Source organism: Furipterus horrens, unplaced genomic scaffold (assembly GCF_987537825.1).
Source record: "Furipterus horrens unplaced genomic scaffold, mFurHor1.1.pri manual_scaffold_11, whole genome shotgun sequence".
NCBI classification, from domain to species: domain Eukaryota; kingdom Metazoa; phylum Chordata; class Mammalia; order Chiroptera; family Furipteridae; genus Furipterus; species Furipterus horrens.
Genome location: NW_028327181.1, coordinates 42,744,856 through 42,759,961, shown reverse-complemented (window position 1 = coordinate 42,759,961; position 15,106 = coordinate 42,744,856). Strand labels below are relative to the sequence as shown.

Below are 15,106 nucleotides of genomic sequence, written 5' to 3'. Positions count from 1 at the left end.
TCTGTGCCTACGGTCCAGTGGTGATTCAAGACAAAGCCCCCAGGGCCTGGAAGGCAGGAGTGTCTGGGTCAGGGGCACCTCCAAGGTGCAGGCCACAAGCGCACTGTGTCCTCACAGAATGTGAAGGACTGAGCTCGGCAAGGTGGGGGGAGCTGTGTTAAAATGTACATAACCCTGGGATTTTAATTCATAGAGGTGACTGAGTGACGCATTGGAGAGATCAATGCCATTGAAGAAATGTATTATTTACAGTCCTCAAGTCTAGGGGACACTCCCCACCATGCAAGGCCACAGGGGAAGCATGAGGTTTGATCAGGAGATTTGGGGAAAGTGGGGAAAGCCAGAACCTTTATTGTTTTCTCCGAGGGAAAGGAAGGTAGGGCAGAGGAAACTGCTTAGGACAGGCTCGTTTGAATAACGTCTGAGGCTCTGGGCGTGGTGGTCTCCAGTTTTCTGATCCCTGGCCTTGGGGTGACTTAGGACCCCCTGTGGGAGTTAGATAAAGGAGGTGGATTGGCTGGTTTGCACATGAAAGGTGAAGTCCAAGTTTATTGTCTCTAGGAAACAGCACGCCCTGGGAAGCGCAGGCCCCGCTTGGCCAGCTGGGTGCCCCCAAGATGGCAAAACAACATCAAATAACACGATTAATAAGGGATGTCAGGAATGTGGGAGAGAAGAGCCCAGGTCATTCCTCTGGGTCTCTGGGCCATGCAGCTTCAAAGTGAAAAGCACAGCCGCCGACCCCCACGGTGTGGGACCCTCAGAGCCCTGTTTGCCGCAGAGGCGATTGCATTGACCAGATGTTTGGTGTCTTCTGGAGCTGGCTGAGAAAAGAAAAGGCGTGTTTAAGGAGAGGCAAACTGCCTGCATTTTTTCACCATGGTTACGGATTTTAGTTAGAATTATGTTGCTTAAGGATATTCTTATTTAGTCAAGAGTAACAGTAAGTGAGCGGAAGACTCTGGAGCTGCAATGGTCATTGAAGTTGGTGATTCCCAGTACAGACCCACTTCCACAGTGAAAAACAGCAGCACTGTTACATGTTCTTCTGTTATGTTGAATGCGCTCAGTTGGGAGGGCTGCTTTTTGTGCCACTGTTTGTCCTGTCTGCACATCTGTGCATTCAAATACTTTTCCTTTTATGAAATGATGGTGGCAATCTGTGGTGATTTGTTTATTTTTAATGCGAAATTGGTAAAATAAAATTCTGCGACGCCACGATAAAAACAGAATAACAGCAATGCTTGATGGTTATAATGTGATTTACCGTTTACAATCATGTCCCTGTATATTATCATAATATTCCCACTTGGTTTTCAAAACCTCACGAAAAACAAGGTGGGAGGTGTAGTACAAAGTGCCCTGGACCGGGAGTCAGAAAATGCTGGGACCGACTCCAGTTCTGTAGCATCTGCGCGCCCCTGCATCCGAGCCCGGCTGGGGAGGTTTGCCCGGGTCGCGGTGTTCTCCAGCTCTTCATCCAGGATGGCGGCACCTTCTTACACACCAGACTTCCTGGCGGGCTGGGGGGCAGACCCTCTCCGTCCTTTCAAACCACCTGGCACCGCGCCAAAATGGCTGCCCCTTTCTGTTTAAATCCACTGCAGCCGTGGCGCAGTGGGTAGCTGACCAGCCACCGCCGAGACCTCGTGCAGGCCGCGTGAGCTCTGCCCCACCACGCTGTGGTCAAAGTTCCTCCCAGCTCCCTGATGCCAGGCTGTGGCCGCAACTATGCATAACTAAGAAATTAGCTACCAGCCACAGGTATGCAAAGTTACCCCCAAAGCGGCACTATCCCCCAAACCGCCGGCTGTGGGGAAATTGGGGGTCCCACTCTGTAACGCTTTGAAGGTATTGGGTTTGGGGGCGAGGCCCGGTTCCTTCATTTACTTGTTGTGCCACTTTTGGGCAAGTTACCCAACGTCTCTGAGCCTCAGTTTCCTCAGCTGTGGAAAGATGACCATCAGGCTACTTCCTAGCTTTGCTGAGGAGACAGAGATAATTATGTGGGTGCCAAGGTCTGCACTGCTCACAGAGAAGCAGTGAGTGGTCTCCCTTGTTACTGGCTTTGGGATGAGACTGGGCAACTGGAACACCTGGGTCAGGTGTGGGAGACGCATCTCATCACCTCCCGGAGCTCAGTCTTTCCTATGCTGTGCTGCTCCTGTGGCCGTCTCGGGGGTCACTGTCAGAGATTTTCCTCATGAGCCTGAGTCCCCAGGGAGCCCTTCTGAGCTGGCCCCAGGAGCTGTGAGTGCAGGGAAGGAGGCCTCCCGAGGGCCATCTGCAGTGGCCTTGGGCGGGGGCATCTCCTAGAAGCCTCCCTCCGTTGTGCCTGCCAGGCAGTCCCAGCTTTCATCTCGCAGTCGCTTGCGCTTTCTGTTTGAAAACAGACTTGAGAAAGTCTGGGGAGCTATCGTGTGGGGGGGGGGGCTGGGTACAGGGCAAAGGGGAGAGCGGGCCTGGTGGGGTGGGCAGGATACCGGGGTCCCCGCCACTGACTTGCTGCGCAGCCTCAGCTCCTGCCTGTGGCCCACTCCTGTCTTACTGGGTGCTGCCACGGTGCTGGGTGCTGCCACAATGCTGGGTGCTGTCACAATGCTGGGTGCTGCCACGGTGCTGGGTGCTGCCACCATACTGGGTGCTGTCACAATGCTGGGTGCTGCCACGGTGCTGGGTGCTGTCACAATGCTGGGTGCTGTCACAATGCTGGGTGCTGCCACGGTGCTGGGTGCTGCCACAATGCTGGGTGCTGCCACAATGCTGGGCGCTGCCACAATGCTGGGCGCTGCCACGGTGCTGGGTACTGCCACGGTGCTGGGTGCTGTCACAATGCTGGGTGCTGCCACGGTGCTGGGTGCTGCCACAATGCTGGGTCCTGCCACGGTGCTGGGTCCTGCCACGGTGCTGGGTGCTGCCACGGTGCTGGGTACTGCCACAATGCTGGGTGCTGCCACGGTGCTGGGTGCTGCCACGGTGCTGGGTACTGCCACGGTGCTGGGTGCTGTCACAATGCTGGGTGCTGCCACGGTGCTGGGTGCTGCCACAATGCTGGGTCCTGCCACGGTGCTGGGTGCTGCCACGGTGCTGGGTACTGCCACAGTGCTGGGTGCTGCCACGGTGCTGGGTGCTGCCACAATGCTGGGTGCTGCCACGGTGCTGGGTACTGCCACAATGCTGGGTGCTGCCACGGTGCTGGGTGCTGCCACAATGATGGGTGCTGCCACGGTGCTGGGTGCTGCCACAATGCTGGGTGCTGCCACGGTGCTGGGTGCTGCCACAATGCTGGGTGCTGCCACGGTGTTGGGTGATTTTCACCCAGGGTCTGGCCCTTAGTACTGGCAAAGCACTGAGATGTAATTCTAGCAATGAATTCTATAACCTATAGAAATCGACTATCCAAATAATCATGGCATCAAAAATCATCGTCTTTGCCTTACGTTCCATCACTTACCTTCCAAAGATGCCTTCAACACCAGTAATGCCCATCCCATCCACGATATCTCTGGCGAGTCTAAAAGGACTGTTTCGGGAGCAAGAAGGAGTTTATCTGGTTCAAAAGCAACTTCTAAGTGAAAATTACAGTGAGATTCGGAGGCTCCACAGCTAACTGACTTTCTTCCCAACTGGCACATAAACTTTGCAGAGGCACCAAATGACTCGTCGCCCGGATCCCCTCAGTACTACAGCGCACACTAGTTTATTCTATTTCTGCTCTGCCTGACTTCCTCATCCCTACCACTGTTTAGAAGGTGCACCTCCAATAAAACACACATGAACTACTTCTGGACAGAATTAGAGAAATCTTGATTAAAAGGTGATTTCAAAAATGAAGTAGTTGCAGGTAGAATTTAAAATGCAGAGGACCGATATATAAAGTCATTTTATATTCATAATATCCTTCATCTCTTTCCAAGGTAATTCCATTTTACTCTCTTTCAGTAAACCATTTATGCGGATTATACTGTATAGTTTCTAATTTCCGAAAACTACACCTGCTTAGAAATCTTAAGTTCCACATTCTAATCAAACCTCTTCTCCCGCACACTTATTAAACAGTCTTCAGGCTCATCGACAGTTTGAGTCTATTGGCCTCGCCTCCTCCTCTGCTCAGCTCAGAGCACAGATGGCACGGCTGACTGCTCTCACTGTACTTGAGAAAGCCTTGCCCCACCGCACCTCTCATTTCAAACTCAAACTTAGACTACTTATGTCTTTTGTATTTAAAATACAGAGGTTTCAGTGACAACCAAAAACGGAGGACTAGCACTGAACTACAGCCCCATTCAGCAGATGCCACACCCCCGACCTGCGGCTGCTCCGTGGCTCAGGCCCTGGCTGAGAAACGAAGACCCCGGGGCTCAGGACCCGACGCAGCTCAGGGTCAGAGCAGGCGACGGTCAGCACGGCTCACGGCGCGTCTGCAGGTGACCTGCCCCTGCTCGGTGGCTGCATTCCGTCTGAGGGCCGGGCTGAGCACCGTAAGGTAGTTACATGCTTTAAAAAAGAAATTACATTAGATAATGACATAATATACTCCTGCCGCATTACTATTTAAAAGGAAATAAAGGGCTCGATGTTACTTTTTGTTTGCTTAGAGGAACACAACGAGAAGTCTCATTCTTATCTCAAAGTAGTAAGGATTTAAAGGGGAAGCTCTGATTCGGAACAGAAAAAGCAATATCATTATTAAAGCATGGGGAGAAAGATACTGATAAGCGAGGGCATATAACCAAAAACTACAGCAGCTTATAGCCATCATACAGACCCAGCAAGAAGAGGGATGGATTACGGGCAAGGCATTCTATGGAGGAAATGGAAGCCTTTTCACTTTTCACTCCAAGGGCACAGTGAGTAACACCATTTAAAAACACTTTTGACCCTAAAAACTCTCAGCTATTCAGTTAAAGGACTTGCTTCTATACAATTCTCTGCAACAGACGACTACCCAGAGAAATCAAATAATGAAGTCAGTGCAGTCATTTATTATCAGTCGCACCAAAGGATATCAAGTGGAAAAGTGGACGGGGTTGAAGCTATTAGATAAAAATTAAGTTTTCCATCATGTGTGAATTGTGATCATCAGGACCTTCATATCTGTAATTACAGTACTGCTAGTGATCTTAAAGAGATTAACATATGGGTTCCAAAATTAATATATCCCCCCAGAAAGTAACATAGCCAGAAGTGAACACTCCTTCTTTAGATACATACCACTCTGAGTCTTCCACTGAGTGGCATCAAAGTTTGCTAAGATCATAGAAGCATCACAAAGGGCTTTAATACTTTTGAACAGCTGAGGTCTCCTACTCCAGATGGTATGTATTATTTTGTTGGCAGCCTAGATGCGAACCAAATAATAAAAATCAAAAGAGAAAGCAATGCATGACAATATACTCAAAACTTCAAATTTTCAGTTATAATAAAAAAAGGAATAAAAAGAATGTATGTATACATGTAGACAACAAAGCACTATAATCCCTCAGATCCAAACAAAACAGTCCCCTTAGGAATGAAATATATAAAGATGTAATAATTTGGAAATGGCTGTGTTTTAAATCTACTTTTTATTCAGTGATTTGAGGAAAAAAAATGTGAAATATTATTGGTATCTCCTTTGAATTTATTGAGACTGAATACAATGTATTCCAGCGGGGAGAAAAATTTTTTTCACTTACAAAAGAAATTCACTGTAAAAATTCCAGAAAAGCACAAAGCAGAAGAAGGCCCGGGGGGGTGGGAAGCCACCTGTGATCACATCATTTTAACTGTTTTTCGAATCCCCCGATCTAGCATTTTGGTTACTTTCCGATGGCAACGGCAAAGAAATAGGAAAAGACTGACCAGAATTCTCTCCTTAGAAAACGGCATCATTAAAGCTATCTAAGAAAAACTATGTGTACATGAACCTATGTGAACTAGGAGCACTGAGCCAAGAGCTAGGAGTATAAAGAAGTATACGTGACCCATGACATGGACAGATTTGTGTCAAAGCTTTGAAAGCACAGGGCAGAATATTGGGTTGAAATAGACAACTTGCCTTCATCAGGCCATTGACTTCAGAAACACCAGAACGTTCAAGCCAGAGGGAACAAGGATGAAAGGTCCCCATAGCATGCCCGTCTTCACTTAACAGGCACCGATGTCAGTTTCAAGTGCTTTACATGAGAACCGACACGACCTTCTTGCAGTGCACAAAGAGCACACCCATCCAGCTCCAGCTCTCGTGGAACATTGGCTGCATATTTTGCATTGAATAATTACAGAAAAACAGAAAAGCCATCAGATGGTATAGCAGTAAAAAATCATACTTGATATATACAACATAAATTAAAAAGGCAGAAAAAGGCGAAATTCTGAAGATTATTAAAAAATGAACTTACTTTTTTTTGATGTTATTTGTTGTGTTTATTGTTTTACTTTTTGTCTTGAAATGAGTCTGTGCAGCCCTGACGAACCGGTGCAGCGAGTCGGCTGGGCATTGTCCCGCAAAGTGAAAGGTCATCCGTTGGATTCGCGGTCAGGTTCAGTCCCCAGGCGGGCTGCGTTCCAGAGGCAATTGGGTAGATGTTTCTCTCCCTTTCTCCTTCTTTTCATCTCTCTCTAAAAATAAATGAAAATCTTTACAAACCAAGTTTGTGCATTTCAAAAGCTTTCGTAGGCAACTCAAGACAAAGTAGACTACCTGAGGCATTTAGTTAACTTTATTCCCTACTTACACTAAAATAAACAGACCAAAGGCAGGCCTGAATAAAACACTTCATCATATCAATTATGCTGCTTAAGAGAGTTATATTAATTATGACTCTTTCATATTGAATCCCAACACCTATCCCATTTCATCTCCCATACCAACAAATCAGAAAAGCAAAACACAACAAAGAGATAACACCCGTAGAGTCTACAATGAGCTTAGGACCAAGGCCTAATTCCATGCCCTGGGTTCTATGGATGTGTATATACACAGTCAGTGCACATCTGTATCTCTTGTCAGTTAGAGACCCTCGGTTACCTGTCGCCGGTCTGCATGTTCTCTTCCCTCACAAGGCCCACTCCCTCTTTTACATTCCTCAGGAGAGTCTGTTTGTTTTCAAATCCTGAGGGTTTCGTATATTGTCCTTTTCACCGCTCTGGCACTGACTATCTGAGAGCCGTGCTAATGAGAAAAAGGCCTTCAGCTTTCCATTTCCTTTGGCTTTTACTTCTGACACTGTTGACAGATGTCCCCCATGATCCCCAGCCGTGGCCACCTGCACCCAGCCCTCGCTCCCCCTCCCCTGGCCTTCCCCACACTATTTCCTCTGATGGGCTGGGCACATCGCTGGTTTCTCCATCATCACTTACAGCCAGTGCCGCCGCCTTCGGGAAAATGCAGTCATTTATGTCATATTTACAGATTCTAGAGGCATCTAATCACTCAGGTCAAAGGACTACTGACACTGATGCTTAACTCGTTGCAAAACAACTCTGATGCTGACAGTTTACATCTGTAAAGAGCCGTGCAGAAACAAAGGGCTCTGTACCATTTAGAGATCATTACATTATGCTTTTCATGTTACACTGACTTAGTGAGGTAACTGTTTCCAAAAGTAGTGAAACTAAAGGACTAAGAAGGAGAAACGCGAAGGTAGAAACTGGTTGGAGAACTGAAGGCCTACTATTTCTTGTGGAGTGGTTGGGGTACAAATGAAGAGCGAAAGCTGACAGGCACATTCCTCAATCAGCTAATTTGGTAGACATAGGAATGGAGACATTATCAGAAACTGTTTGCTGAAAGAATAGCTGCTGGGGCAAAGCCAAAGCAAAGCACATGGGAGCTCATTTTCCAAATACGCTCCTTCTTTTGTAGCATGCTGTTTCACTGTGCCCCAAAGATTCACAGAGCTAGAGCAGTAATAACATAGGGAAGAGTGAAATCATACCTTCTTTGCTTTTGAAACGAGTTTGGCCTTGATGGAGAGATAAAGTGTGTTCGCGCTCAACAATGGTCTTAAGGGCTGCGAGAAAGCCTTCCCTTTTCTAGATGACTCTTCCTGACGACCGCGGGGTTTTCTAAGCAGGTTTCTGCTACCCGGTCTCCACGAAGCCTCACGCAGTCTGTGGAGGTAAGTTTTAGGTTGGGATCACTGTGTGCACGAAAAGCAAACTCTTACGATGTCTCACTCACTACCGGGACTATACAAAAGTCTCCTAGGGCAGTGAAGCCGGTTTCACTCGGTGGCATAAAAGTTTGCTAAGATCATGGAAGCATCACAAAGTACCTCAATCCTTCTGACCGGCTGAGGTCTTCTGCTCCCATCGGTGTGTATTACTTTGCTTGCAGCCTCCATTCGATCCAATGAAAAACAAACAAAACCAAAATAATGCATGAGAAAATATCCAACAAGTCCACTTTTTCAGTTATAATTCAAAAGAAAGACAACAGGTTATATGCCACCATGTACACAACCAAAGGACTAGAAGCCCTCAGATACGAAAAAACAGTCCCCTTACAAAGGAAATTGGTAAAGGTGTAATAATGTCGGCATGGCTGCCTTTTAAAACTTTTTGATTTGCTCAGTGTTGTCAGAAAAAAATGTGAAATATTATCGGTACATCCTAGGCTTTGAGAAATATTCACAAATTGCGAACCAAATTGGTGGAATCATAGAAACTAAGGATATAGAAACCGACTATAGTCACAACACATGTTCTTAGAATTCCGGAGACCTAAGAGGAACCATGAATATCACAATTCAAAAACCTATGTATGTTTAATTCAACTACGCCACCTAGCTGAACGCTTTCTTTAGGTGAATTTGTACTGACTGGATTGCTTAAGGGTGCCTCTGGTTTGGTCAAAGATTCATCTTTACTCACATTTGCTAAGGCCGGTACAATAAACAAAGCATGATGGGGGGGGGGTGATCCATTGAAATTCTAGGGATGAGCTTTGAGAAAATGAACAACTTTGTTTTATGCAAAAAAATTTTAAAAAGCAAAGCATCCACAACCCTTTTCATTTGGAGTAACATTAAGGTAGGTGTTACTGTACTAAATACTACAGTGCATGAGGTGTGTGTATGTGTGGGAGAAAGAGAGGTACAGGAGGACTAGGACTGAGAGAAGATACGTCACTTACGCGCAGTGAGAGGAGACAAATGGAAATCTTTACTTCTGCTCTTACACAGCATAATAAATATCACGGAAACACTTTTCAAGTTTCCGTATCCTAGAATGGGACAGCAGTACATACTTGATGTAGTGTAGGCCAACATCAATATAAAAGAAAAGCAACTGTTATTTTGACTTTCGGGGTTACTTACAGTATTGAGGACCTCATGAAATCCTCGAACTCCCTCATCTTGGTCCCCATTCTAGCAGCCAGCTGGTACATAAGGGGCAAAAACTGATATGATGGGATCTTCATTCCATCCCTGTGTCGTTAAAAAACGCAAAATTAATAATGCATTTCAAATATTCTCCCATCTAGGCAAAGAAATTATTCTAAAGTAATGCTCTCAACTAGCAGAGCCACCTAGTGGTTGTTAAGAAAATTTCACTGACTATTATTTTCCTTATTGTTTCTCTTATTTGAACGTTTTTCTGATTTGTATTCTTAATGATTCATTGGTAAGTCATAGTATTTGATCCTCAATTAAACTTTAGTGAGAACTGAAATACCTGGCCTGCTCACATTCCAGTGACTTCCCAGGAGGAGAAATCTGGATCTGTGGACCTTATTGATCTTGACTCCTGAGATGTCAGTAACAAAATGAAATACTTAGTATCCCTTTTATGCTAATAGTAACAGGATTGTGCACTAGTAGCACAGATCCGTTATACCTGTCCTACAGTATTCTTTGGATTTAGACCAGAATACTTTCTTACTTGGCCCCTGAGCTTCTGTAGGAATGCTGATGGAGCTGTATTTTGAATGCCTTGGAGACATTCTGTGCTTGGGGAACAGACTCCTTGACTCCCCTGATGATGAGGCTTTTAAGGTTTCTTATTTCAGCCCTATTCTTCAGCCTGTTATTCTATTCAGGGTCTATACTGGGAAACTTTTGTTAGGCTGGGACAATTCCCTGACAGGGAGGATGTTTGCTTTTTCATATTTTTATAGCAGCCTACCTGATTATTTCTTTTCCTTTCCTATTGAAAAGGATGTTTAGAATGGACATTAGTTTTATTCATGTGTAACAACACTTTTCCTTAAGATATAGGCATGTCCCCCCTGCTGAAGCAGCGAGGAGATTGAGGGCCCTTTAGTTCCAGCTCCCGAGGTGTTGTTGATTGGCAGCCAAGCTGCCACTGCTGCTGCTTGCACCATGGAAGAAAAGCGGCCTGAGTTTTAAAAGTGTCACTTTGTTCTCTCTTTCCCTGTTGGAGAGACAGACATCCTGCTGTTTCTGGAACCTGTAGCAAGGGGATGAGATGGCCGCCTGGCTAGCCTACTTAACATTGCCCCTTCGTGCAGCTCCAGCAGGGAGTATTCAGATGCAAATTGAATCGCTGTAGTTACCTGGGGTGGAAAGAAATGCTGCAGGCAATTTCTCTGGGGAGATTTTAAGGGGCCTAATCACTCTGTACTGTCTGTTCCCAGTGCCTCTGCCCCGGGCCGGGGCTACAAGGCGGCGTGAGACAGCACAGAGGGTCCTAGGCTTTTCTGTGACAACGAAATTGCACTGCCTATATTGACTGCCTTGGTTTTCATGTTCTCTTCTGTTGGCTAAGGTGATTGCTACTAACATGCACTTAATTTGGATTACTATCGGGCTGGGACACAAGGCATGGGAGCAATGTCCCCCTTACAAGCACAGACAAACAAGGGCTTGGAGCTCCCAAAGGAGGCCAAACAAATGCCCGCCTGGCCTTTCCTCTTGCGAGGCTAGAGCCCACTCAGACTCCATAGACCGAAGTCCGTGGAGTCACACAAAAGGAGGAAGTAACATTCACTCACACATTCACTCAGAGGTTAAACAATCCCTCCCAAGCCCCACCTAGGCCTCTGAGGCTGGGCCGTCAGGGCTTCCAGCAGCTCCCGAGTGTCCGCTGAAGGCGCAGGCAATTGCTCCCAACTGGAGCATGTGGCTGCTGTCCTGCCACATGTCAGCTAGACACATGGGACCGCACGGAGCCCCGGGGGCGCACCGAAGGCGGCACTGCTTTATAAAGGCATTACAGTGGGTGAAGAAGATAGATTCTAACAAAGAAATCAAGCCAGTGGGGTTTTGGGAGAAGAAGGGGTTCTGATTCTTCCAATAATATAAATCACTGGTGGAGAAAGGGATATATACCATGAAGGGGCGCCCAGTTTCCTCAGTGGGGGCCGAAGCCTGCCACAAAGGCAAAAGAGGCGCAGGCCCATCCCGAGTCAGGAGGGAGGTGGTAGTCCTGACCCGAGCGGGTATGGGGGGAGCTGAAAGGCAGATCACTGCCAGTCCCAGACGAATCTGGGGAGGCACAAGGATATGGTGAGGGTCTCACAGGAGGGGGACTTTCCTGTGAGTCTGGGCGAACCAGAGGGGGGCCCAAAGTGGGGCCATGCTTCGGTTTGGAGGCCACTAAAACAGCGGCCTTCTGACAGCTTTTTAACCACTTAGGTTTGTCTTCCAAAATGTCAATCCAAACTTGAATGTACGGAATTTGGTCAGGGTGTCTGGGCCTCCCAGCACAAACCCAGCGGACCCCGTAGGCTGTTCGAAGATCAAAAGACCCATCAGAGGGCCAAAAGACCCCTGGGAAGGTGGGCCATTCCAATTCAGAAAAAGTCCACATTTGTCCGGGGGTGACAGGCGTCCCATAGAAGGAGGCCCGTCTCCGGAAATCCTGGAAATTCTTAAGAAAACATTGAAGGGACGAACATGATGAACACGATGACGACTGCCCCATGTCACTTAGGAAAAGACGTACAACAAGACAGACACTGAACAAGACACAGAACCACAGAACACAAAACCCATTGGCCGAACCCACCGTCGTGTAGGTCGCCCGAGCCCTGGAAGTAGTGCTGCGTCCAGCCTTCCCGTGGGCTCCCCTGGGGCACCTGCCCTGGGCCTGTCCACACACACCTTTCCCTCCGTGTATGTGGCCCTACCCGAGTCCTTACCGGTAGGAATCCGAACGGCTCTATGCAGTCAATCAGGATAGGGAGGGCGCCCGCCGGCCAGTGTCCCACTCGGGGCTAAGGGACGTCTCTCAGAGACCTCCCCCTGAGGTGGGCCCGTGCCCAGCCAAGGCTGGGGATCTCGCTGGGGCCTCCAAATGTTGTGGAGCAAGTGCGAGAACCAAACGGTCGGAGACAACCAAATTAGAATTTAAAGAGCTTTTATTAGCTGGCCAGCGACTGCCCACCCGTCCACAAGCCGGACTTAGGTGGACAGCCCTGACCTTAGGGATTGGGGGGTTTATAAAGCATTTCAGGTGCATTCTTGTTCCTGCAGGTGGGAACTTGGACAGAAATACAGCTTGTATAGACAAAAAATTTCCCACTATTCCCCAAGTCATTGCTCAAAGGAATAATAGGTCACTGCTCAAAGGCATAACAGGTCAAGGTCCTTGTTCTGCTTGGTTGAAGCATGCAACTGCGGGGGTCTGGTTCCCGGGACCCAAGTTCAGCTGATTACCCTACTGGCTGGACATCTAAGAAATACCCTTTAACAATGACAGGGTTTCTCTCAAGGCTGCAGTGGTTTGCTAGATCTATGAGAAAAAGTAGCCCAACTTGGGGACGTAAAGCAACAAAATTTTATTCTCTTACAGTTTTGGAGGCCAGAGTATGAATTCAAGATGTCAGCGGGTGCCCCACCTGGAAACTGCGAGGGAAGCCTTTCCTGCCTCTGGGCCTGCGTTGGTGGAGGACGATGCTCCTCGCTGCTTTTCAGCTTGCAGACACACTGCTCCAGTCTCTGCCTCGGGCTTTGCATGGCCTCTCTTCATCCGCGTGTGTCCACACTTCCCTTTTCTTGTAAGGACATCAGTCACTGGATCAGGGCCAACCCCAATCCGCATGACCTCATTTTAGCTGGGTTACATCTGCAAAGACCCTAGTTCCAAATAAGGTCACATTCACAGATCCAAATGAACATGAATCTGGGGGACTCACCATTAAGCACAGCACAGAGGGTTCAAACGCTACCTCTTCTGGGAAGCTGTCCCCTGGGACCACGTGCTGTCCCTCTGAGCCCAGCAGGGCCCACGGGTGGCTGGGTAGGGGCCACATCACATTTATGACCACAATGGACACCGTGGTTGTGTAGCTTTTTCTCCCCTGAGCCTGCCTCTGCCACTCTGAGGCATCACCTGCTCTGGGAAACCAGCCTGTGCCCAGTCCCTGTTCTTCTCCCACTGTAGGTGGCATGAGGGGCATAGTCCCCAAGTCAGTACTCAAACTATAGCAGAATTTTTTCCCTCTTGTCAAGGCACTGTCATCGACACCTAGACATGGAGGACTTAAAAATGAAATTCAGATTGTACAGAACGAACCCATGGAAGGAATGATCAAATTCTGTGGTGTGGCATCAGTTTCATAAAATAAATCTCAAGAAGGTTCACTTTTATCCAAGTTGCTTAGTGAAATGGCTACAGTTTAAACAGTTTAGAGCAGCCCTGGCTGGGTATCACTCTGTTAGAACATCATCCTGATACGTCAAGGTTGCGGGTTCGATCCCCAGTCAGGACACACACAAGAATCAGTCAAAGAATGCATCAATAAGTAGAACAACAAACTGATATTTCTCTGTCTCAAATAAATAAACGAAGCAACATTGAATAGTTTAAAACAGTATTTAAATAGTAAATACTGTTGTCCATTGTGTTTAATTCTTGAAGAAGTGGGGCTCTGCCAGCCAGCAATGCCAAAAACAATGGTCAAGATTGTTTTGATTGAAGTGCTTACAGAGGATGGAGATGGTTTGGGCCTGCCCAAAGCATTTCCTGTCTCTGACAGGGCACATGTGTGTGGAACAGGTAAGCACAAAAAGGAAATTGGTATGTGGAAATGTGCTTCTGTAATTAAACTTTTCTGTGAATCAAGGGTGGAAAGTGCCACAAAGGAAAAAGAAAAGCTACATCAGCACATTGTGCCAAATTTGGAAAAGAGAGGATAGGTGCGGGTGGGTAGGGAAATGACCGAGTGCTGAGCCAACCTAACCCAGCCTGAAGGGAGGTCTTGGGGAATCTCTCTGCTTCTTGCTATGAGGAGGAAAAGAAGTGTATTTATAGTAGGCAACAATTATAATTATATTAAATGGCAATTGTTAATATTATATTACCTACTTCTATGGATGACATCCCATAATCTTCATTAAAACCATCTTAAGTGGCTGCAAAACATTTGTTCTACTGGGGCACACACAGCCCTTGGGTGCCCTTTATTGTTGGGTTTTCAAGGACTTTCCAAATTTGGACTTTAGAAAAGATACTCAAATGTAGGTTTAAAATTTTGACCACAGTTTGGATTATTTCTCCTGGATGGATTCCTAGAAGTGAAATTCGTAAGACAAAGGGAAGAACGATTTTTAAGTTTCTTGATCAGATATTTCAAACTAGTGTCTGCAAGCCAATTTGGCTCTCAATTTTTTTAATGCATGTCAATGTTTAAAACTAAGACGATTTCTTATTAAAATTTAGATTTCCAGCTTGTCTTGGAAAATCAGAGCTCCTCAATCAATATAATATACCACATTGGCGAAAGTCTGAAAGCTTTCCCCCAAGACAGAAACAACAAAAATGCCCATTTCCCCACTTTTATTCAACTTATAACTCGAGTATTTAAGCAAAAAAAAAGAAAGAAATTGAGAAGGAATAAGTAAAACTATCACTATTCACAAGGTGACATGATCATATAGATATTTCAAAGAATCCACTAAATAACTATTAGTGCTAATAAATTCAGCAAAGATCAACATGCAAGAGTCATTTTTATTTCTATACACTAGCAATGAACAATCCAAAAAGGAGTGTTAAGAAAATAGCTTCACCTTTAATAGCATCCAAAAGAATAAAATACCTGGGAATAAACTTAACCAAGGAGGTGAAAAATTTGTACAATGAAACAAACTATAAAACACTTGAAATTAAAGAAATTATGGATTAGAAGACTTAATATTGTTAAGATGCAATA

General features: G+C 46.4%; 1 long non-coding RNA gene across 1 annotated transcript in view; it reads left to right on the top strand.

Annotated features, from left to right (window-relative positions):
• LOC149997399 (uncharacterized) overlaps positions 1-13,541 on the top strand; it is a 53,164-nt gene extending 39,623 nt beyond the window's left edge. The window contains exon 5 of the long non-coding RNA XR_016513979.1: positions 12,745-13,541. This is a non-coding gene — a long non-coding RNA (uncharacterized LOC149997399). The remainder of the gene's footprint in view (positions 1-12,744) is intronic.
• Positions 13,542-15,106: the final 1,565 nt, after the last annotated feature.